The sequence below is a fragment of the Podarcis muralis genome, chromosome 7 (genome assembly GCF_964188315.1).
Source record: "Podarcis muralis chromosome 7, rPodMur119.hap1.1, whole genome shotgun sequence".
Taxonomy (NCBI): domain Eukaryota; kingdom Metazoa; phylum Chordata; class Lepidosauria; order Squamata; family Lacertidae; genus Podarcis; species Podarcis muralis.
The window spans coordinates 32,185,111-32,210,110 of record NC_135661.1 but is presented as its reverse complement, the minus strand read 5'-3'; the positions used below and the strand labels follow the sequence as shown (position 1 = coordinate 32,210,110).

The window sequence follows — 25,000 nt, the reverse complement described above, 5'->3', positions numbered from 1 at the left end:
AGGGTCATCCAATGAAGGTGAATGTCAAGAGTTTCAGGATAAACAGAGCAGCATTGTTAAACTATGGAATTTGCTGCTGCAAATTCAATGATGGTCGCCAGCTTGGAAGGCTTTAAATGGGGACTAGGCAAAACCATGCATAATGTGGCTACCAATGGCTACTGGCCATGATGGCTATATATCACCACAATGTCAGAGGCAGGATGCCACTGAATGACTGCTGCAGGGATGGCGGCAGGAGAGGACTATTTTGTTGCTTGGGTACCTTCCCAAAGGCAACTGTTTGACCATTATGAGGACAGAATGTTGGACTAAAGTTGTTCTCCTTTGCAATATATAACACTGTTTTGTTGGATCCTGTTTTAGAAAGACATGAAAAGAGGAGGTCCAGCTGCAGAAATGTGAGATCACCTTATAATGCTTTAAATACATAGTGTTAACAATGGCTGTTCTGGTTTTCTTATGAAATATAGATACTGATGCTATAAAACACTTGTGAATGCTGTTACACTAATTTGTTGTACTTATTTGAATTTACCACCCTGGAAATTAGCCCCAGCTGGACTCTGACCTGTTGTGACACTAAAATACTCAGTTAATCAAATAATAATAATAAACTGGTGTGATTTTTAAGGGCTTTTTATAGAATAGTTTTGTTTCGGAATTTAATTTTTTTAAAGTGTTTGTTTGATTTTTAAATAGCTAGGGAATATGCGAATAAAAGCAATGCTAAACTTTATGCAAAAGGTCTTCAGTTCACTGTGCGTTTAATGATTGGCTGCATCCCCCTCTTTCATCAGCCTGTATTCATCTTTAAGAAATGACTCACATGTGCACACCCTCCCATCCCCACTTTTTACCTTCCCTGGGTTTCTATTGTCTTCACATGTTTATTGATGCCCATCTGCTCCTAATGAAAAATACCTACATTTACAGCAGACGCACAAGTGTACCTTGGGATAAATGTATTATTTATAAAGACCCATCATCACACCCCGCACAGTTACATTTTTACGCTCCTTGTTGGTGCACTCCTGTGTCTTGTTGGCAACGCAATTAGTTGCACCATGGGAGGTTCTCAGGTTCAAAGCCAGCTATGTAAAATCTATTTCACCCCTTTTTAATATGTGGTGTGTGTGTATATATATATATATATATATATATATATATATGCTGCACTTGAGAAATTAAAAAAAATTGCTTATATGATTTTAGTTCAGCCAGTGTGCCCCTGTGTTTTATAATTATTATTTTTTCTGTCTGTACAATACATAGTTCTTCAAATCAAGAGCTTTTTAGATTTTTGTATGCAGCTGTAATTCCTGCAGGCAAAGATGCTTGCCATGAAAAATTAAACCAGGATCTTGAATTTGGAAGCCATGGTCCATTTGAAACAAAATGACTGATTTTACTTTATAATTTGCTACAGTTTGTGATATGATAGGACTATGAAATCAGAGTAGACTGAAGACCCACCCAGTGTGGATCCATCCTTGCTGAAGGAAAGAACTTATGCCACTCCCCCGCCCACAGCAGATCAGCCTACACAAGTGCCATAGCTCAGTGGTCAAAAATTTGCTTTGCATGCAGAAGGTCCTAGGTACAATCCCCAGTGGCAACTGGGAATGTCCCCTGTCTGAAAACCCTGGAGAACTGCTGCCAGCCAGTGTAGACAATACTGAGCTGGATGGACCGGTGGTTTGTCTCAGTATAATGCACTTCTCTATGGGCCTCAAGGCTTGATTATTGCAACGTGTTACACATAGGGCTGCCTCTGAAGATGGTTTGAAAACTTCAGCTGGTGCAGAATTTAGCAGCCAGGTAAGACGGTTTGAACATATTACAGCGATCCTGACCCTGGCTGCCAATTAGCTTCTGGGCCCAAATCAAAGTGCTGATTTTGACCTATAAAGCCTTAAACAGTTCAGGATCTCAAGGATCGCCTCTCCCCATGCAAACCAACCTGGACTCTGTGTTCATCATCTAAGGCCTTCTCAACGTGAGGTCTGGAGGGAAGAAAGACGAGAACCTTTTCTGCAATGGCTCACTATGGAATGCTCTCCTCGGGGAGGCTTACCTGGTATCTTCATATATTTAGGTGTCAGTTCTTCTTCAACCAGGCCTTGGGCTGATTAATATTCCACAGCCTTTTAAATGTGGTTCAGTGGGGAGGGAACTATTGTTCAGTTGTTTATGTTTTAATTTCTTTTATATCTTTTTATCTTGTGAACCACCCTGAGATCTTCTGATGGCCAACCAAAATACCAACCCTCCTGCATTTTGGATAAATGTAGCTGTTCCCTCTAGGGCAGCAGTCAAACAAGCCTTTGCCTCTTTTATGTGATGCTTCTTCAGGTAGTTGAAGAATGGTATCACAAGTGATAGCTATTGCCCTCAGTACTGCTTGAAGCCATCCCAGATGTATCTATTGGCCGCTGTGGCAAACAGTGCAGTGGATTACATAGGTCTTTGGTTTGATCCAGCAGGGTTCCATTTATGTTCTTAATGCATTTTATTCACTAATGCACCTTTTTAAAATAATGAATATGGTTGTTGTGGTATCTTAAAGTAAACCTTTTGAAATTCACATGGCAGCTTCAGCTTATCTAGCCATTTAATTCAGTGATCAATGGACCTGCCTCATCATGTTTCTGTGAATGGATCTATTCTTAACCAGATGCATTAGGAACATTGCTGAAATAGAATATCTAGTGTTGCTTCCTGCAGGTGTGGCCCTTCCTGAAGAAAGCAAATCAACACAATTGGGGAAAGCAGGGATGTGCAGAAAGTGCCTTGGAAATCAGAGTGGTCCAGGTTCTGTTTGGTAGTGTCAGAGCTAAGATTGGGTTTATAGGAACACAGTCAGATTATAGTTAAGTTGGAATCGGGAGGGGGTCTGAGGTAAAACAAATTCAGCAAGTTTTTAAAAAAGCAAGCATGATAAAGGAAGCAGGAGATTTTATAAAGAGCAATAACTTTTAAAGTTTCAAAATAGTTATCTAAAACATTTTTTTATTCAACTTTTCAACTGCATGGCAATTTACAGGGTTTGAAAGAATAAATTAAAAAAGATACAATACAATAAAGACGTATAAACAATATTGAAAGAGCATATAGGATAATAACATAAAACAGCTAAATAAATCATGTCCTGCCTAAAAGAGGGCACGTGTTGCGGTGAGACCTGGAGACTGACCTCCTGGTTGTGGGTGGGTATATTGGACAGCCACAACACCCGATTGGTAGATCCCTCATTGCTGGGCTTAATCTGGCCAATGGGGTGCAGTCTAAACAGATTGAGGGACCTATATATACCTATGCATGTGACCCAGAGCTTCCTTTTTCGGCTTGTGCATCAGAACACCTGCCCACCTCTCCCTAATTTTAAGGCACTGTGCGACTGACCTTGCTACGCCATCATGTGTTGTCTGTTGTTGGGACAGGGGCACGGCAGGAATTTTCCCCACTTGGCTGATTGGCTGTTGCCATTTGGCTTTCACCTGCCACGTAGAAAATCGTGACAACTTGTAAGGTTGCGGATAGGTTCATGTGATAGGGATGGGAGAACAGTCTCGCCATCCGTATGTGAAGGGTATTCCATTAAAGGAATCCAGGGACTCAACTTGGTTTGGTCAACCCCCGAGAGGGGGTTGTGACCATGCCTGAGTCCAGGGGAGCATCTGGGGAGTGAACAAAGTCTGTTCCCGGGCTTTTTACCTACCTCAGGTGTTCACCCTTGGCTGACCTATTCTGGAGCCAAGTTTCCTCAGTGAAACACTATCAGGATTTTTCTCTCTGGATTCCATTCCATTAATTTAGTGACAATCAGAAGTAAACACACACACACACTTTTGACATGCTGTTACACAAAGGCAAGAAACAATAATTGCATAAGACCAAAGTGTTTTCAGTAAAGTTACATATAGAAAAGATTATTATTTTTAAGATCTGGAATTGATAGCATACAAGAAAAGTAGTTGAATAAGTTTTGTACTGCAGATAAGAAAAAGTACCGTAGGTGCTGAGGTCATAGAAACGAAACTGAGCGGTTCAGGTTTGCTAGGGACCCCATTACATGCTTAGATGTTTATGCACCATTTGAAAAGCATCTATCAGCTCACAGCTGAGCAGAGGCATAGGGCTCAGTACCATTCTTTATTGTATGTACCGGTAGTCTTTTACTGCTTGTACTCTGTTCCTGCCTATACCATTATTTTCTTCTACCAGTGTCTCATATTACCTTGTATGAAACTGTCACTGTGGCGTAGGGTGGAAGCATTTCAGACTTTGTACACTTGTCATTTTTCAGTGTCTCACATTTACAGATCAATCTGTGCTTCAAAAGCACCTGGCAACTTTTTGCTTATGGTTTCTGAAAGCTCAGTGCTCAATAACCCTCAACATTTTCTATTTCTTCCTTGTGCTGCATTAGGAGGTACATGATGGCCATCTGAACAAAGCCTACTGGAAGGAAAGTTTGTGAAGGGCCACTTAATGCACATGCTTAAGGCTGGGAGAAAATGCTCCTGAGTTGTGGGGTTTTTCTTTCAGCCGTGCAGTTTTTTGTTGTTTAAAAGTGGACAGGATGAACCTTGATAATGGCATTGGAACACTGATGGAGAATGTGAGGATGGTGAAATTATGAAGTATTTCACAGTATTTGTGGTATGGACAGACAAATCCTACTACGTACTCTTCCATATGTGTTGGTTCCATTCCATCACTAATTACCGTTGTTCCACAGTACTATTGAAACAGTATCTTTAGGGGCAGTTCATATCAGTAGGAAAACAGCATGGATGGAAGAGTTAAACCTCTACTGCCTGTACTGTGGTCCCAGTGCAGAGTGGAAGCCCACTCCCTTCCTTGTGCCTTCTTTTTCTAAACAAATATATCTGGCTAGTTCTAAGTAGGTTACATTAAAGTGTCTTTAGCATAACATTTAGCCTTTAGACTGGTTCGTTTGATCAGCTTTGACTGAGCTTTGAAGAGCTTTGACTGAATCACGAGCAAATTTTGACAACCTGAAATCAGGAGCTGGGAACGGGGAGCATATGCATGCACAATTTTTGGGGTGGTGGTGGTGTATGTGTAAAAACATGAGGAACTGGTGTTATGGGTGGGAGCACAAAATGGCTGCCATGAGCAGAAAATAAGAGGTGGCACTACTCCATACTGACTAGTACCATCACACACTAGAACACAGCAACAACCTTCCTGTGTATGTATATCTTACATGTAGATCCTTGCAGGATGTTGGGGGAGGACAGCCAGGTACACTTGCCCCAGGGCTTGGAGGGCTAAGCCAGCTGGTGGGGAGGTGCTAGAGGCCTGTCGGACATGCCAGGAATGCCCTATGCCTCCCAGCTGATATGGGACTTAATGGGCGAAATGGCCATAGGCGAAATGCCCTTGTCTGTCCGTATGCACCTCAAGGCTTTGATAGTAAAATCTGGACCTGCATTACTGCATACCAGCATGTAGCATCAGATCTGATTAGGTGGTGGCACCTTGGTGGCATGACTCATGGACTGCGAGTCTGGCGGAACCACGTGTTTGGTCCTGGTGTTATTTTGCACCAGCAGGGCTTGGGTCAGAATTAGGCATATAGAATTTGTTTTGCAAGTATAGTTGAAACCTTTATCTTGGGCCTCAGATAAGTTCTGCATGGGCCTGCTTACATGTAGTAAATCACCACACTCAGACATGACCCACTAATAGTTCAAGAATGGTTCTCCATATTTGGATTTGATATGTTTGTATTTCTCATTTTTGTTAAGAATGATTAACCAATCATTTTTATCCAATAGCGTATGGAGTCAGCTCCTTTCCTCAAATTATCATTTCTGTGCAAACTTCTTTGTGATGTTTTAGGAATACCCTAAGTATGCTAGGTCTTTCACCATAGCAATGCAATCCTGGGCAAATGTAGTGATAAGTTGGTTCCATTGACCTGCCTTTTCCAACTGAGCTGTTTAAGAGAATGTTTGTATAGGAATTTGCAAAATTCTGTATGCAGCTGGTAGCTGGAAGTGAAATATTTTTGCACTATAAACATAGCCTCAGCAAACCGTAACTTTTTACAGTAAAGTCCCCAATATCCAAAGCTAGGTTGTGCAAGCCCACTGTTATTTTCCCATGTCTCAGTATAAACAGTTCTCCCATTATCCAAACTTTGATTATCTAAATGTGTTGGAAGTGAATTGACATGTGAAAACTACACTGTGTGTGCCAAGGCAATAGGCTGGAAGTTTCTTATGATGTGAGCAAAGACAGACATAGTTTTGCTACCAGTTTTGCTACCAGACATAGTTTTGCTACCAGTGGTAAACTAAAATAATGAAGAACCTAAAAACAGAAATGGTCTTTGGTGATGTTGATGTCTGGTAAGCACACCAAGTTGGAGTCGTTCAGCCACATATAGTAGCTTATAGCACTTGTTCTTGTATCTGGCCTACACCTGCAAACGCAGGTGTGTGTCAACCTTTGCAGGCTCTAGTACATGGCCAGTGGATTGTGTTTGGCTTAATAATCATGTTGTGCAGTATATAGCCTAGTGTGATTCTGTTAATGCAAATCCTGATCCTCTATCTGCAAAAAGGTCCTTGAGTTAGCTGTGTGTTGGACTTTGAAATATGGCCTGTCTTGGATGCCACATAGTACTGTCCTGCCACCCTCAGTCTGCCCTCAGCCAACCCTCATCTGACTGATTTCCGAAGGGTGGCCCAGGTTGGCAGCTTCCTCCTCTCCAGTGTCAACGTTGCCCTGGTAAAATGCAGCAGGTTAGAGGATAGGGACAAAACTGGAATTAGTTGGCTTCGCCTATTAATGGCTCTGTCTCCCCTTATTGTTGGCTCCCCAGTCCTCTGCCCTCCCAGTCCCAATGGACACCAATGACCACTGAGCACTGACACAATTTGGCAAGTAGCTATGTTTGTTCTACATCTCCTGGAGTAAATAATTGCAATTTGTCTCTCTTAAGTTAGTACAGATCAGTTGGTAGAGCATGAGACTCCTGATCTGTGAACACTGACCCTTGGTGCGCACTTGGTGTAAGAGGGCACTGTACACACACAAACACTAGGCATTATCAGGCTAAAAGCAGCTTCTGTCAGTTATTTCTTGAATAATATCTTCAAACCTAGAAGCCAAGGAGATCACTCTCTTTACATGCATGCCCGCTCATCTATATTTTCATTCTTTTCCACCTACTTGAAAAAAAATGTTAATGGTTTTCTCATTTGAAACTTTCACCTTAGGTCAGCTGCCTCAGATATAAGGCTTCTATAAATGGAAACAATGCAAACCAAGACAGTTGATTCATCCAGGCTACACATACTATATGTTGCTTTGGCATGAACTAGTTGCATTTATCCAACCTTTGTGCTGTGTTTGTTCCATCTTCAAACCTGCCTAACATTCCTTTGGAATGCATTTGTTGCATTAAATAGAATAGAATAGCAGAAGATTCTCAGGTAAGATGTGCCAAATTAAATATCTGAATCCCCTTTGCAGTTGACCACTATTTTGTCTAGTTCCTTCCTTCTGACCCTCTTAGCTGCCAGCGCATAGAGTGCTACTTTATAAGTAACAAAGTCGTCGGTGTTGCTCAGCCACTATTTCACCCTTTCCACCCTATTGAAATGTGTTCCATTCATAAACAGGGGTTTTATAAATCGGTCTCTTGGGTCTATCTATATATAATGGGCACTGCAGTAAATAATGGCGCAGGTCCTCGAAGCAGGCTTGTCCACACAGACAGAGTCTCTCTTTGTAATGTACTTTGCCGTACCGTCCATCCAACACTGCCAAGGGCATCGATTGGAATCGTAGTTCTGTAAAAGAGATTCTTAGTATGGCAAGTGGGAGCTTTGTCAGGTATCTGGCTCAGGCATGTTCCATTTTGATAAGTGGGAACCATGGTGAGCTCTCCTTTGGAATGCGTTATCTGAGACCCACCAGCCCTATTCAGGTGCTCACCTACACACATTATCAGAAGGGGGAAATTTCCACTGTTTGACTGAACGTGATGTGAATTGTCCATGAATAGAAACCATGCACAACTGGGGTTCTGTTTGCTTGTAGGAGTCTTAAGTGCACACAATCAAATGTGAATATTCCACCTTCAGACTTTCCCACCCAACACATGATCTGAAGAAGCTGCAACTGATGGGATTAGAGGATGGGACCTAGTGTGTGTGCCTCTGTGCATTAGAGGTGAGTGCCTGAATAGGGCTGTCATGCCTGTGTGTTTGGCCCATGCTCCTGAGTGTCCATAATATATCCATATCATGACAGCTGTCTTGGGGTGCTTCCAAGCAGGTATTTATTGTGTGATCTCTGATCAGTGCTTCTCATGCATACAATCTCTCCCCTCCCCAGTGTCCACACACCAATCCATATAATCAGATAAGTAGAAGGAACCTGTTGCCAGCAACCCATTTGTGATATCAAAATGACCCACTTGCAATTAAAGCCTGGAAGCCCACACAGTTCAGAGCAGATATAATTGTTTTTTCCAGGACAATACATTGCATGCAGAATTGCAAAGACAGTCTTCAAGAGTTGGATGGAGGATCAATTAGCCAATCTGACATTTGCATAACTTTCCCCTTCCTTTCTTCTGGAAAGATTAATAAATCCCACTCCATGTTCTATATAAGTGCATTAAAAAGTGTTATGATCCATGCAGCAATCAGTTGATAGGCTTATAGAGAACCTATGGGTGATCCTGCCATAATATGGGGTAATCAACCATTTATACTAAAAAAATTCTTATCTATCTGAGAATGTGTCATGTGCTTGCTCAACATACATGATGCAAGTTTGACCCTGTGGTGGGCCCATTAAAATGATCCACAATCACATCGATCCTTTCTGAATCTAAGGATTCCAACATATAATAACTCCATTAATCCAGCCAGAGAGAAATATTACTATTTTACTATTTTATTGTTCTGTTCACTGAGCTCAAATAAAATTATCATGTGAATTGTTCCCCTCCCCATCCCCCTCCCCTGAGATGAGAGTTCTGTTATGCTTTTAAACTAGTTTCAACTACACAATGAGTTTAGGTCCCCTTTCCAAACAAAGGTCACAGTGTGACCAGCCATAAATCGTCATCTGTGTTAACGAAATACTTTAGTTCTATCTGTAACCCATTCTGATGCAAGTGTAAATCTCATATAGACAAATATGTTTTTCAGAGTGGATTTACATACATTTTATGGATTAGAATTAGGCACTGTGCTTTCATTATAGTTGAGGGGTAACTAGGTTAAAAGGTTTTCCTTGAACATTCATAAAGATATTTCTTTAGAACATAAAATGTGGCTTTGCATTTCCTTGTGCAAATGAAAAACAACAAGATAAAATCAAAGGGGGAAAGGGGTGTGTGTCTATGTGTGTGTCTATCCCATATATATATATGAGAAAACTAATACCTTTATGTTCCTAAGTTTTAAGGGTTTAGAGCCATTTTTTGGGGGGGGGGGCGCTTTGTGAAATTAAAAGGTTAGCTATGAATAACCACAATCAGATCTTTTCTTTTGTCCATATTTAATTCAAATGAGATTGCTCCATATTGACTTCTAATGCTAAAAGGCCACCCATCATGGAATCCCTGCAGCCAATGAAGCAAGCAAGTGAATGCTTTCTTAAATGATGCTAATCAGTCTAGAGAGGCTTGCCCTCTATCCCCATCAGTATTCCGTAATTCAGATGTGCTGATAACCTGAAATTGAATGTGTCAGTATGCAGACATGTGAAGAAAAAAGGAAACTAGTAGGCAAAAGAGACAGCTATAGAGACAATGTCTGTTTGTGATTTTTTTTTTGTTCAGAGGAGAGATGGAGGAAAAAAAAGAGCGCTGCAAGTTGCTCTCAAAAATTTTATTGCAAGCTTTAAGGAGATGTGTTAAATGAATAAATAGGCTAGACACTTCATTTCCATAAACTGCCTGGCAAATAATAATGAAGATTTCTTTTAAAAAACAACAACCAGAAATCCTTTTTAAAAAAATGTAACATCTTTATATTTGTAAAACTCACTGCTCAGATTTTAGCATTTCAAGCTAAAATTTTAAGAACAATATTACTGTGGAGGTAGTGGTGGTGGTTGAGGGGTGGGCTGGGGGGGGGTCACCGCTGTGTTTCTAGCTATCAATATTTTATAAATTGTGCTTCTAGAAATATGCAGGCATTTTAAAATTTGATAAAAATTATATGTTGAGATATGCAAATGTTGAGTGTGTGCAAGCACACGGGGGGGGGGGGGAGAGTTTAGACATATTTTGCATTTTGTGAGATAATTTTTCTTTGTGTGTGGCCATATTTGTCTCTCATTCTTCCGCCAAGAAGCCTAGGGTGGTGTACATGGAGCTAGCCCATTTTTTAAAATCAATCTGTATACCACAATTTTTAAAAAAAAACCAAACAAAGACAAAACACCAAAGCACAGTATTTGTACAGGCAACCCCCGATTTGCACATGGTTTGCATTCCAGGTTATTGCACACAACAGTGGAGCATGTATTGACTTGTTCTGCCCCATTCTGCCATCTCCCCACCCCGCCCCTGTTCTGCCCGCCTTTTCCAGTCACTTCCAGGTCACCGTGGTGCCTGCATGCGCCATCACATGTCAATTGGTCACACATAAGATTGTTGCTGCATGTATGCCACAATTTTATTTTCTAAAAATTCAAAGTGGTTTACAACCATTAAAATGCAACAAGAATCACAGGAAAAATCAAAACAAATCACCAACTGACTGTTATGGATGATGTTTTTCTTAACTGTCCGGATGCGTCTGGTGGCAAAGGAAAGTTTTCAGCAACTGTCTGGAAGTTAATACAGAAGGCGCCTGCTGAATCCCCATTGGAAGAGCATTCTAGATGAGTGGACCAATCACACTGAAGGCTCAGTTTCATGTTGATGTCCAGTGAGCCTCACCATATTGGCACAATCACTAAGAGACTATGTCAGGCATAGGCAAACTCGGCCCTCCAGATGTTTTGGGACTACAACTCCCATCATCCCTAGCTACCCAAATGGACCAGTGGTCATGGTTGATGGGAGGGCCGAGTTTGCCTATGCCTGGACTATGTGATAGAGGTAGACTAAGGCTGTGTACATGGCTCTGGCTCCAGTGTACTCTGACCATTGGCATTTGAGTCTCTGTGCACATTATGTTATCCCTGATGCAGAGCTATCCCATAGTTTCTTTAGAAATACCCATATTTGATGCGTTTTCCCTCAAACCAGCTTCAGTTGGAAAGGAAAACTTGAGGCATGTTCATTTCACCATGAAACTGAAGTATGTATAATTGAGACAGCCATTGTGCTGTGCAGATGACATTTCATGCGCAGATGACAGCTTCTTGAACAGAAGTTGGGGGCATTGCATGGGGTGAGGAAACCATCCAGGTAATGCACATTGGGTGAATACATAGCTGCTCCCTCTCAGCATGCAATCCAGTATGGAAGGATGGGGCACCACTGCTTCTGTCACCTCTCAGCAAGCAGGGCAGAAACTCGTGTAAACAAGAAGTGCACACTTGAGGATCCAGTTGATCCTAAACAATGGGCTCTAGCTGGGTCCCCACTTTGACTGGACCCCTGCCTTACAGAGAGCATTGGTGGCTAATCTATCCCTGTCTGAATAGGTTCTTTCCTTTCTACCTTCTCTGCTTTTCCATCTATAGCAAAGAAGATGTCAATAACGCATTAAAATAAATTAATAGCTTTCATTGACATGTCCAGAAAGATAATACCGGTGGATTTTTTTCTCTCTCTCTCCACCCATTAGACGCTTCCAATACAAGTGCATCTGATGGAGAAATGACAGCAATAAGTCAGTAAGTTTCATGCCTGAAGACAGTGGAAGATTTGCTTCCTCCCTCCCTCTCGTCTAAAGCATTTTAAGAGTTCTAGCCATTTTGAACGCAGCAGTATGAAGTGCCAAATGGGCAGAATGGTGAGACAGCCTTAAATGCGCAAACATAAAATTTCTGAGTGCATCCCGTGCAGAGGAACAGGAAGGAATCCACAGAAGCATATTAGATCAGTGGGGACACACTTACTGTGTCTGCTTGTACAATAAGAGCATGAACTTGTGCCCCCAGCTTTGGGAGACTAAGAATGAACATTAATCTCTAAAAATATAAATTATTACTGGTGAAAGGCATAAAGTGAACACAATGGAAATGCAAGGGTCCTATCATACCATGTGACTAAACACTTGGCACACACAAATTATGGCTAGTCTGTGGGACATCTGATACATTCATAGGGTCAGAAGGTTCGGACAAAAAATTGTGTCTCTTGACATGGAGGCTTCATAGAGACACAGAGTGCTGTGTTTACATGCTAGGTTTTATCAGTTGCTATAGTAGAAATCTAAAGTACCTTCCTCCTAATTCTATTTAATTAAACATATTTTACTTGATTATTTTATAGATACATGCATGTGTGTGCATGCAGAGAGAGAGAGAGAGAGAGAGAGAGAGAGAGAGAGAGAGAGAGAGAGAGACTGAGACTGCATTGATAAAGAAAGAACTCTGGTTAAATAATCCACTTTTGTCTGACAACGGAATCGGTTATAGAGGTGCAAATATGCAGAAAGCTATTTGGAAATGCATCCTCGTAGTTGTCAGGTTTTATTATGCAGGAAGGTGTCATGTTTGTTACGAAGCTGAGTGCAGATGGCAGAGTGGAAGAAATGGATCACTAATTTTAACAATGATTAATGAACAGAGATAGAAAATGAATTACATTGGACTATCGGAGGCAAGGAATATTTTTGAGAAAATTTTGACTCATCTGCTCTGCTGTTCTCTGTAAATTATTTTCTGAAATTCTATATGTTGTCAACAGTTGACTGCATTTTCCATTACTGTCTATTTCTGTTCTTAAGTACTTTTGTGTTATTAGAGATACATAATTTCAAAATACCAATACATTCCTGATTACTTAGAGAAAATATATGTAAGACTATGAATGTTCCAAAGACCCTAGCCATAAATATCCTGTTTTATAATAATCTTCCTACCCTCCTTCTTTCTTTCCTCATTTTATCACTACATTAAGATTGTTTGGTGTGGGGGCGGGGGTAAGAGGTGAAGAAAGAGGTGAGATTATTCTGGATATTGGGGGTGGGAGAAGGAAAATATAGGAGCAAAAGTTATAAAATAAATGTTGCAGGGTTTGTTAATTTTCGTTTTCATTTTCATAGTTTCTTACTTCTTTCTCTCAGACATTTAGAATATTCTAATCTAATCTAGGGACGCGGGTGGCGCTGTGGGTAAAAGCCTCAGCGCCTAGGGCTTGCCGATCGAATGGTCAGCGGTTCGAATCCCCGCGGCGGGATGTGCTCCCGTTGCTCGGTCCCAGCGCCTGCCAACCTAGCAGTTTGAAAGCACTCCCGGGTGCAAGTAGATAAATAGGGACTGCTTACTAGCGGGAAGGTAAACGGCGTTTCCGTGTGCAGCTCTGGCTCGCCAGAGCAGCGATGTCACGCTGGCCACGTGACCCGGAAGTGTCTCCGGACAGCGCTGGCCCCCGGCCTCTTGAGTGAGATGGGGTCACAACCCTAGAGTCTGTCAAGACTGGCCCGTACGGGCAGGGGTACCTTTACCTTTACCTTTAATCTAATCTAGCCCAGTTCAGCCTGACCTACTCTTTTCAACAAGTATTTAGGTAGCAGATATAGGGATTTTAGTTAAAGACCCACATCTTGGTTTTGGTGTACATGAATGCATACGTGTTATACCTTTAGAACACATGCAAATGACATTATTTCCCTCAGCGAATTACGGGCACTTCAGTAACTCTATGAAGGGCAAACTACAGTGCCTAAAATTCTTTGAGGGGGAAAAACATTTTTCAAATGTGCTTTAAAGGTAAATAGTGTGTACACAACCCATGTCTTTATCTTGTGGTTTTGGACAAGTGATTTCTTTTTTTTTTTAATGCTTATGTTCGGTTTATATTACTGTTTGCCTTTTTGGGTTCCCCATTTGGAAGAGAAACAGAGTAGAAATTTGATAACTAAATAACAAGGAAGGACATTTACATTGCCACAAGTATATTTTAATTGGAGTAAAAGCCTGCCCTGTCCCCAAGGCACAGGAAATATTACATTAAAACACACAACACACACAGTCAATGGGAGATCATGCTAAGGGAAATATGTACCTCATTCCCAGTTAAAGGCATGGCTAAGCCAATAAAGCCAGACCAATTGGGAAGATGGGCTCATGACCAAGGAGGAAGTTGAAAATGGTCCTTTCTTGGCATTTACGCTTGGGGAGGGGAGGTGTAGCTCAGTGGAAGAGCATCTGTTTTACATGTAGATGGTCCTAGGTTTAATCCCCAGCATCTCTAGGTAGGGCTGGGAATTGTCCGCTGTTTGAAACGCTGCAAAGCCATTACCAGTCAATGTAGACAGTATTGAGCTAGACAGGCCAGTGGGCTTGACTCAGTATAAGGCAGCTTCCTCTGTAGCCTTAGCCACCATGTTAAGCCAAGCAAGGTATTGCAGACCATACTGAGCCTTACTCTAAAACCTGATGAGATGTGCAGCTGTTTTGCATGAGTTTTCCATGTGGCACAGAGGACTTCTGTTAAGTAGAACCAGTTTCAAATCAAACAACCTGAATCACTCACTTTTATTTATGTACTTACAATATTTACATCCTGCCTTTCTGCCTGATAGCAAGCATCCAAAGTGTCTGACAATAAATGAGAACTAAGACACAGCAAATAAAATGTTGTTTTTAAAGAAAGTGGTGGCTGTGGGAGATGTTGGTGAAAAACATCTGCTCTCCAGGACTTAGAGGAGGACCACCTAGAGTTTGTTGGACTCCCAACTCCCATTGGTCCCAACCAGCATGTCCAATGGTCAGGGAAGTTGGGACTGGAATCCAGCAACATCTAGAGCACCATAAGTTCCCCAGCCTTGCCTTAAATGCAGCAACTATATATTTCTGTATACTGTATATCTTGTACCCAGAGCAGAATGGATAGTTAAACTAATTCCATTGGAAACCATGCCCTTTATAGTCCACATTCTGATGCTGACATGGAACATTCATAATTTAGGAGCTGGTTGTGACGTGTGAATCTTCTTTGTGTGCATCAAAATGCTTTCATAAAAAAAAAAGGAATCTCAGGGGTTAATACCTTAGTTCTTGCCATTTTTAAAATAGGATTGTCTGTTTCCAATGGAAGATACACAGATGTTCCAATTGGAAACAGAATGTATGGTCTATTGCTGCATCAGAAGAAATAACAAAGAGATTAAATGCATTGAATAATACAAATGATGTAGACGATTTTGTTGAAATATGGCATTCTTTTATAAAATACTTTATTGATAACTTTGAAGAATAGCAACTACTGAAATAATAGATTGGACTTTGTCAAACTTAACTAGAGTGATCTGTCCTGGAAGGGGGGAGGATGTTTTTGCATCTTTTTCTCTCTTTTTTGTAATGGTTATATATTGGAAATCAATAAAACCACCACCACCGATTGTCAATTGGTGCTTGCCCAGTCTCCTGTTGTTTAGTCGTTTAGTCGTGTCCGACTCCTGTAGCAATGAATAATCCTCTGTAGGCAACTAGATGGGAAGGCTTTACAAAGTCAGTTGGGTTGCATCCAGACTTAGTCATACATGAAGCTGACTTACTGAAATTGGTGGGCCTTCTTAGTCATGTCTAACTTAAGCTGCATTGATTTCAGTGGGCGTGCTCTAACCATAATGAAATCATTCTGAATGCAACCCATTGTTGTCCCTGCGCCCCTTTTACATCACAAATGATTCACATAGATATGTGTGGGCAAGTTGACTAGTGAAATGTTTGGCATCTAGCAATTTCTTCTAGACTTAGGAGGAAGGCTAACTGTATAATTGCTGCCTTTACAAAAAACAAACAAACAAACAAATCCAAAGAAGAATCACTTTGGACTTCAAAAGGCTCAGAACTGGTTACTTGTATACTGAGTAAAGTGTCCAGTCACTTATTTATATTTCTATCTTACATACATTTGTCAAAAGAACAGAAGCTTAATTCCAATCTTCATAGCATGTTAAGGAAGACACCTTCCTCACCCATTTCTAAGTATTCAGTTCTTGGCACGTAGACAGACATACAAATTGATCTGAAGTTTGTCTCTAGTTTGAAACAGAAGACAGGGACTGTGATCCTTTCCTAATTCTTTCTACGCTGCCGCCTCAGGATTGCTAAAATAAAAAATGGTGGAGAATTTTTTGAAACATCTTTATGAATCATTCGGTGTCTAGTATTTTGCATGTAATTATGGTCCTGATGGGAACATATTTTAGAAAAACAACTAGAGGAACAATATGAATCCTGCTCAGGTTACATAGCATATGCTAAACACTGAGAAAACATACACAGTGCTTTAGTGAACAAGGTAGGAAAATGCTCTAGGGAGCCAATTTAGAATGTGACTTAAGGCGAGCATTGCTTTTTTGTGTCTGTTTCTTTTGGCAAACTAATAAAATTGCAGCAGTGCTGGGCTTTCCCATGTAAGAGCCAGAGGTGGCTTGTTCAGAGGTGGCCTTTGCATTGGATTGACATGGATGGGGCAGAAATTGTATGGACTCCCCTTTATTTTTTTGGAAAGAGTTATGTTGGAATTGCCCAATCAGTCTAAGAAATATAATGCATTCATTATTGTACAACACACACATACATACAGCATATATAAATCACTTATTCCAGGGTATCTTGGTTGGCATCAGAAGAACTTTGAGGATTGTGGCTTGTGGCTCAATCACATAATCCACAGTCAGAGTGTAGCAGATTGTAAAATGGAGTGGTAAGGTCCCAGCTGAAGCTCAGAGTCATCACCAGTGTCCTCAAACTGCTGCTGGAACACCAGCTACGTGCCAAGGGCATAAACAGCTATTGACACTACTGAACAGGAGCCTGCCCGCCCCCCCCCTCCATCTTTGCTTCAGCAAAGCAAAAGAGGTGGATGACAGTAGAACCACAGACACTGGGCATATCTTCCAATAGTGGTGAATTGGGGGGGATGTTCATTAAGGAAGGCAGTGGTTATCAGTTCTGCTCCACTTGCAATTTCAATGGTTCTTGCTAAAGCTGACTTTCCGGATTGGAATGTGATTGTTTTTAAAGAAGCATGGACAAGGATGTGGGTGAGAGCCTTCTGCTAAACGAAAGATAACCCATAAGCACCACATGCCACAATATATTTCACAATTTAAACAATATTTCAAGAAATCACTGATGTTCTGTTTCCCAGGCTAAGCAAGAAACTAGCATATAAATGACTAGCTACCAAAATGACCTTTGGCTCCTCCTTTCCTTGAAATATTCACATTCCAGTTGGTCATTACAAGAACTCCTCTTCCCTTCCAATCCCTTTTCCTTTCATGTGATGTCTTTTTAAGTTGTGAATCTAATGGTGAGGACTGTTTTATCACTGTCAGTTGTAAGCAGTGCTGAGAGCCTTTTTTCCTTTTTGGCTCAAGAGGGAGATAGAAATGCTTTAAATAAGTAAATAATAAATTTCACCAGAGTGCGGAATGTGATGAACTGCTGTCATGTGACGAGAACACTGTCAATCATGTCGCAAACTATTGGTTATTTAAAAGACCTTATTCTAAAGACTAACTGTACAAAATGTTTCATTAATATAAAGAAGGCAACTGTTTTCAGCCAAATATATGTTTTCTATTTCTCTTGACATAAACACTGAAGGAGGAGATGAGTCTCCTTCATGCATTACTTGCCAGTTTTCCAATCACATGGAAGTCTCTGTGTGAACACCTGCTCATATTTAGGATTCACTGCAGATGACCATACGTAATGCATGGATGCCCAGCTGTGGATCCACCAGCATGCCTCATGCCAGGGATGGCATTCATTAGTAATCACATCACACGAGTAACACATGAAGAAGACTTAATATTTTTCCCCCAACTGTATTACCTGGGTTATGAAGGCGCCCAAAAGGTTTTAAAGCAAAGATTATGGGACAATGCACACAGTGACTTGCGATCTCGATCACACGCAGTCTGTAGTCTGCTGGCAGCAGGAGTTCAATATGGGTATGTCTTTGAGTTAACATCTTACATCAAAAACCTGACAGTACCTAACTATTGAAGGCTTTTCACCAAAGCCAGACTAAATGTCTTCCCCTCTGCAGTGCTGGATGGTAGGTTGAGAGGAATTCCCTACCAGGACAGACTTTGCTCGTGTGCTCAAGACATCGATTCCATAAATCATATTTTGTTGCATTGTGCGAAGTATGAGCAGGCCAGGGCTGAACTGATACTACCCTTGCTGGTGCCTTTCCTGGGAAAATCAGAGGCTCACTATGTCAGGTTCCTACTGGAAGACCGGACAAAAGCTATAACATTGGCAGTGGCAAAGTTTTTATCGGTGGTTGCAAGAACAAACGAGCCCTATATTCTAAACAAAGTGCTTGATTAACCTGGAGGTAGGCTGTATGAACTCTGTATTGTTTTACAGATCCAAAGTCACTTACTGTGCATATTGGCTGTAAAGTAATTTGAACATGGGTCTCCCTGAAAAACACTATGCCACACTGGCTATGTGGCTGTAAGAAAATTCAATATTTTTAATTTTTTAATTTTTATTTTTTGCAGCAGGGCTACCATAATGCTGGAACAGATTTGGCAAAGCATCACTTATGGACAAGACATTAAATTACTGAATGGATATAAATAGGTATGAGGGGAGTACATATTCTCTTTAAATTTGTATTAAAACCTCACTAGATCTGATGGGAAATTAGATATTCATCCTGGAGTTGTTGAAATGTGTTCAGACACACAACTGAGCTTTATTGCTACCATTATGTTCATATTAACACATGTAATAGAAATTAGGGAACTAGGAGAGATTTCAAAGGCATCCGACTTCCAACTTGTGTCTTTGAAAAATCTCCCCTGTTGCTATCAATAAAACTACTTCTGTGAAGCTGCTAAAACTAGACGTTGATCCCATTATTATTATGATTATGGAATGTTAGCTTTTTTTAGCCATTGTAAGTTACACCACTCATCATCATTTGTGTAGTTGTATACTGAAAACAGAGCAAATTTCACAGCAGGTCCAGTCTTTCTACTTCATTAATGAATCCAGTTATAAGCATTTCCCCCCCTGGATTGGGCTTTTAATTTTGAACAGGCCTTAGAGGTAATAGGCAAGTGTAGAAGATACTGACAAGCTATGTTTAAAATGACCACGTATGACCAGTGCATTTCTACCTGTCCGTTGTGTTTTATATGTGAGACTTAAAACATTAATGGATAATTTGCTCCTGTTAATTCACAATTAAACTGTGAACTTAAATAAAATTTGAATTAGAGCCATCCTTTAGAATGGTGTTCCATTCTGCTGGCATGTTGCAAATCACTAATGAGGTTTTTCAGACCAGGGACTGGGCATGTATATGGGGTTCCAGTGTGTGCATATGTAAACACAGACTACCCTGTTCTCTTAAGTGTTGGAGCTTGAACACCAGGCCCACAGCAAGAGTGCATGTTTGATATTGACATAACCACAGCATTATTATTTTTAGGCAAAGTAATCCCTATGCATACCACTCTTAGTATTATTAGCATTTGTGGTAGCATTTCTATTATCAGTGTTACTACTGTACTGTTAAATGGCTCCGTCTCTTACCAGAAACTGTAAAATTTCAAAAAGGCCTGTCATCCTTCTGTTACTTCAGGTAAATAACTGATTGACCTTTGTGGCATACTGATACTTCACTAATCAGAACCTGAAATCTGTATAACAACACTTCATTTACTTGATAGACAAAAGAACAATTGCTCTTGAAGTAATGTGATTTCTAAATAGACGCTGCCTGTCAAAAATAAATGCATTAGAAGTAAAATGTAGCTCAAGGAGACAATTAGCAAACAGAGGTGACACTGTAAACAGGTGCACCCATTATTCCCAAAGCTTGTGGCAATATATTCACATCTTTTAGACTGATGGAAGATCATGTGACAGTATGGTGAATTATCTATCTGTATCATCTGACTGATGGATCTTTCTACAGTTGCAAAGCATTTAAAAATGCATCTTGCAAATTACATAGTAGCTGGAAAAATACAGGTTCTTCTCTTTTTCTTTTTGTTTGTTTAATGAACATCATTTTTGGTAAAGGCTTTTGCTACAGTATTCATTGTTTACTTTGTAAGGAAGTGTACCATCTCATTAGTGGGTGTGTGTCCCTCCCCCTCACTATACACACTACACACACACACTTTTACATACTACGTACATGCAAACACACACATTGTGCAGCCTTTTTTGAGGTATCCTAAACTGATTACGCTGCAAAATTAGAGATTATCAGAAAGAGAATATTAGGAGGGAATCTTAAAGAAGCATTTATGCTGCTACAAAGTCTGCTTAGAAAAGTCAGAAAAGCTCATTCTACTCAATATTGAAAGATAGGATTGTCCCGACTTAAGACCTAACATGTCCTTTAAGTGCAGATGTTTTATCATCCCAGTTGTTATCTGCATTGAAGTAGAAATTGCATTTTTATATCTTTTTATTGTTATTTGCTTTGGGATGTTTCATGGGAATTAATTAATAATCAAAATAAAATAAATAAATTAATAAGCATTAATTATTGCTTTATCTAAAACATCTCAGACCCCCATCCTCCTTGTTTGTAAAATTGTCATGTGACACAGCTATGTTCCTAGAGAGGACTAGATCATTATTTTTTTAAAAAAAATGCACTAGTCCATCCAAATCCTGTCCTTCTGTATGTGTTTTGGATGTAGCATGTATGTGAGCTGTCTCTTATGCCTAGCCCGTAAAGGTAAATCCCCTCCCCTGTCTGGGTGTGGTTCCTGCCATAGCTGAGTGGGATCTTAGTCTTGCCAGGGTAGCAAGTTGAGCTACTATGTTGAGTTGCTGTGCTGTTCTTCCTAAATAAATACAACCACTGAAGTTCTCCTGACACCTGCTTCTTCTTCCTGGGGTTAGGGCAGACCCCTTGCAAGCTTTCTTCACACAGTGAGGGCCTTTCCCAAGCCCATGGGATCCTGCACTGGCAATGAAAATGTTGGCACTAAATGAGGAAACCACTTGACAGCATCTCTAAGTCTTTCTGCCATGTAGCTGCCTAACAGTAAATATGGTTAAATGCCCTAGCAATGCATTGATATCTGTATTAATGTGGTATCATAGAATTGGAGAGTTTGAAGGGTCATCTAGTTCAGCCCCCTGCACTTCAGGAATATGTAGGTGGCCCTTATGGGGATTGAACCCGTGACCTTGGTGTTATCAGCACCACAACAGGCAGTCTTGTGAAGGCTCTAACCGTGCATTTATGTCTTGCATTACCAGCAACACTGCAGAACATAAAAACTTCAGTCAGTTGAGTCCACACCCACACAACACATTTAAAACCCTATGATAACAGTCTAAACAGCCATGGCTTCCCCCAGAGAATTTTGGGAGCTATAGTTTGATAAGCATGCTGAGAATTGTTAGGAGACCCTTATTCGCCTCCTGGAGCTACAGTTGTCAGAGTGATTTAGCAACCAATCCCTCTTTCCAAGGAACTTTGGGAGATCCAAACAACTCCTTTACAAACAACACCTGCCTGGATCCTTTGGGGGAAGCCACAGCAAGTGGTATGATGCTGCTTTCAATGTATGATGTGAAAGTAGCCTGGATCCACTCATAAGTAACCCTTGTGTCCCACTACCTCTTCATTTATCTTTCTAGATCTTGGTTGGAATAACTTTCCTGGTATGCTTTTTCTCTCCAAAGGGGCTTATATTTTGAAATTACAGATTAGTATCCAGGTATATTGATCCATGAATAACATATGCATTGCAATTTCCTTGTCAGATTATAAAACTTCATCCACATTTTTTAAACCATTTTGTTCCTGTTAATTTGAAATAAATAAACACACCTCTAATAGTTCTGTTAATGCTGCAATCCAAATCACACGTTCTTAGGATTGCACTGCAAAAATAATTGCTCTACACTTTAAAGGTTTGTCCTCTGGATCATTAAACCAGATTAGTTAGCCCTTTAACCATGCTTAGGTCTTCCTTTTTTCCCATCAATCAGACAAGTTACAAAATAGTGGGAGAGGAATATTTTCCACACTTCCAATGAGCTTTTAAAAGCTAGTCAGTGCCAGTGATTTGTAAAAACTCCATTAACATGAAATAAAAGACATGGAGTAATATAGTTTCCGATAAACCTGCATTGGGCAGTGAAAAGGGTCATTTTCATTCTTTAACTGTCTGGAGTGTGCAACTGAAATGTTGGTGGTGCAAATGCACGAACTCTTATGGATCTGGAAAATGTATCATAAAGTATAGAGCATGTTTCTAATGTATGTCAGTCATTGCACAAACCAAATCAGAAAGGGAAAAGGGAATAAATTACATAATGTACTGCTACTGGAACGAGGAGTTAAATGTGACTGATTTTAGCAGTTTTGTTGTCAACAGGCATGTAGTGTGGGGATGGCACCTAAATATTGGTGCCCCGTGGGCCATTTCGCAACAGCAGTTTTCCTTTGATAAATATGGGCCAACTGATCATTTGGACATGGGCAATTGCTTTGGAGAAATCTTCAATGATCACACACTTATAGTTGAGCTCTTTCTCTCTCTTTCATAGGAGTTACGTACTTGCTTTTATGGACAAGGTAATCAATCCCTCTTCCCAGGGAACTCTGGGAACTGTAGCCCTATGATGGGAAAAGAGGTCTCTTAATACCCTTAGCGCCATAGATTTGTATAATGGCATTATGATACTATGGGACGTGGGTGGCGCTGTGGGTAAAAGCCTCAGCGCCTAGGACTTGCCGGTCGAAAGGTCGGCGGTTCGAATCCCCGTGGCGGGGTGCACTCCCGTCACTCGGTCCCAGCACCTGCCAACCTAGCAGTTCGAAAGCACCCCCGGGTGCAAGTAGATAAATAGGGACCGCTTACTAGCGGGAAAGTAAACGCCGTTCCATGTGCTGCGCTGGCTCGCCAGATGCTGCTTGTCACGCTGGCCACGTGACTCGGAAGTGTCTGCGGACAGTGCTGGCTCCTAGCCTCTAGAGTGAGATAAGCGCACAACCCTAGAGTCTGTCAAGACTGGCCCGTACGGGCAGGGGTACCTTTACCTTTATTATGATACTGTCAATGTTTTTTCCAGTCCCTTTCCTAATGATATCTAACCTGGAATTCATCATTTTCACAGCTGCCACATCCTGGGTTGACGCCTTCATTGAGCAATCCACTATGACCCCAAGGTCTCATTCCTGGTCAGTCACTGCCAGTTCAGACTCTGTTAACAGATATGAGAAAATGAGGCGGGGGGGGGGGTATTTGCCCCAGTGTGAATCACTTTACACTTGTTTACACTGAACTGCATTTGCCAATTTATGTCTGTTCACCCACTTTAGTGAGATCCTTTTGGAGATCCTTGAGATCCATTTTGTTTCAACTATCCTGAATAATTTGGTATCATCAGTAAACTTTACTAATTCCCTGCTCACCACATCAATACAAATTCGACTGTTTATATTCCTGCTTTGGGAAAACAATTTCCAGGATTCCTTTGAGAGAGGGGAATTGTTGTTAAATAAGTTCAAGTACTTATGTATGTGCATTTAAAGAAAAAGGTAAGATTAACTGTAATTTAGTTGCGCGCCTACAGACATTGTATACTGCATGTGACTGCCACTCTGAATCAGAGCACCAAGCACTCTGGATTGATCAGTGTCTGGCAGGATGAATTCAGTACAATCAAGCACAAATACTATTGCAACAAAATAGTAAATATAAATAGCAACAAGAAATAGTAATTTGCACAATTTCCTATTGTGCTGCTGTTTCATACTCGACCCCCACCTGTAGTATACATTTAAAGCAGTATCATATCACTTTGAACAGGAACTGTAGTTTGTTAATGGTGCTGAGAGTTGTTAGGAGACTCCTGTTTCCCTACATTTCCTGTTGTTCCTTGGGAAGACGGAGTAACTGTTAAACAATTCTGAGGTCCCATGGTTGCTCCTCAGAATGATATCCTAAAGTTAATCTTCTATAGATGCTGTTTGTATAGAGACTAGTAGCAATTCTTGTAATGAGACAGTAGAGAGCTATGATGAATGAGAAGCAAGTGATGTTAAGTAGTCATTTGTAGTCCATCTGGAAATGAAACTTTTTCTTTTTTATGGTTCAAAACACAATACTAATCAATTGCATGAATTTTTGAATATCTTGCTTGGAAAACTATTCTAGACTTTATGCTGGTGGCTAATTTCAGTTCTGCTCTACTACAGGTATAAGTGAAACAAGTTCTGCTTTCCTTTTCGACCCATACTTGATTAGCAACTTTGCTACCAATTTTTCTAAAGCACACACAACTACACATTTCTTTTTGTGTCCATGTTTGAGTTTCATGAGAGAAACCCCCTAAATAATGCTTTATTTCATATTACAGCTGACAGTAACATGACAGGAAGATAGCCTGGCTATAAGACATTACGATAAAAGCACAAACCTATTAAATAATTTTCATCTATACATTTATTTTATTGAAAACATTATTCAGGAACACAGACCCCTTGACGAGGGCATACTGGAAGTTTCTTGATATTTGGATATATTCTGGACTTGCGTCCCTAGAGTATCTCTTCAATAATTTTGGGAAATGTCCTGCAGCCATCCCTAAAGTCCCATGGGAACTTTTTGAGTAGGTTTCAGATCTTTGGTTGGCTGTGGACGCTTGAGGGTCATGTGCAAGCCATGGTCAGCCTCAGTTTCAAATCTGTAACATGGGATTCATAGCGACTGATCTTGTGAAGTGGTTGTTGCGAGGATAAATGAGATGAGGGCTATAAAAGACCTTGAACATTAGACGTGCTGCAGAAATGATTAATAAATAAAAAAACGCACTGAAACTGACAGCGATTATATTTTGTGGGGCTGTGAAG

The 25,000-nt window shown here is 40.6% G+C and overlaps 1 protein-coding gene across 6 annotated transcripts in view; it reads left to right on the top strand.

Annotated features, from left to right (window-relative positions):
* ZNF536 (zinc finger protein 536) overlaps window positions 1–25,000 on the top strand; it is a 450,559-nt gene that overhangs the window by 44,251 nt on the left and 381,308 nt on the right. Inside the window, exon 1 of one of the 6 annotated variants that reach the window (XM_028740292.2) lies at window positions 18,658–18,741. The exons of the other annotated variants lie outside the window; for them this stretch is intronic. The gene's annotated coding sequence lies outside the window, so the exon portion shown is untranslated. Of the gene's footprint in view, window positions 1–18,657; window positions 18,742–25,000 lie in introns of those variants that run through there. 6 annotated transcript variants of the gene reach the window in all.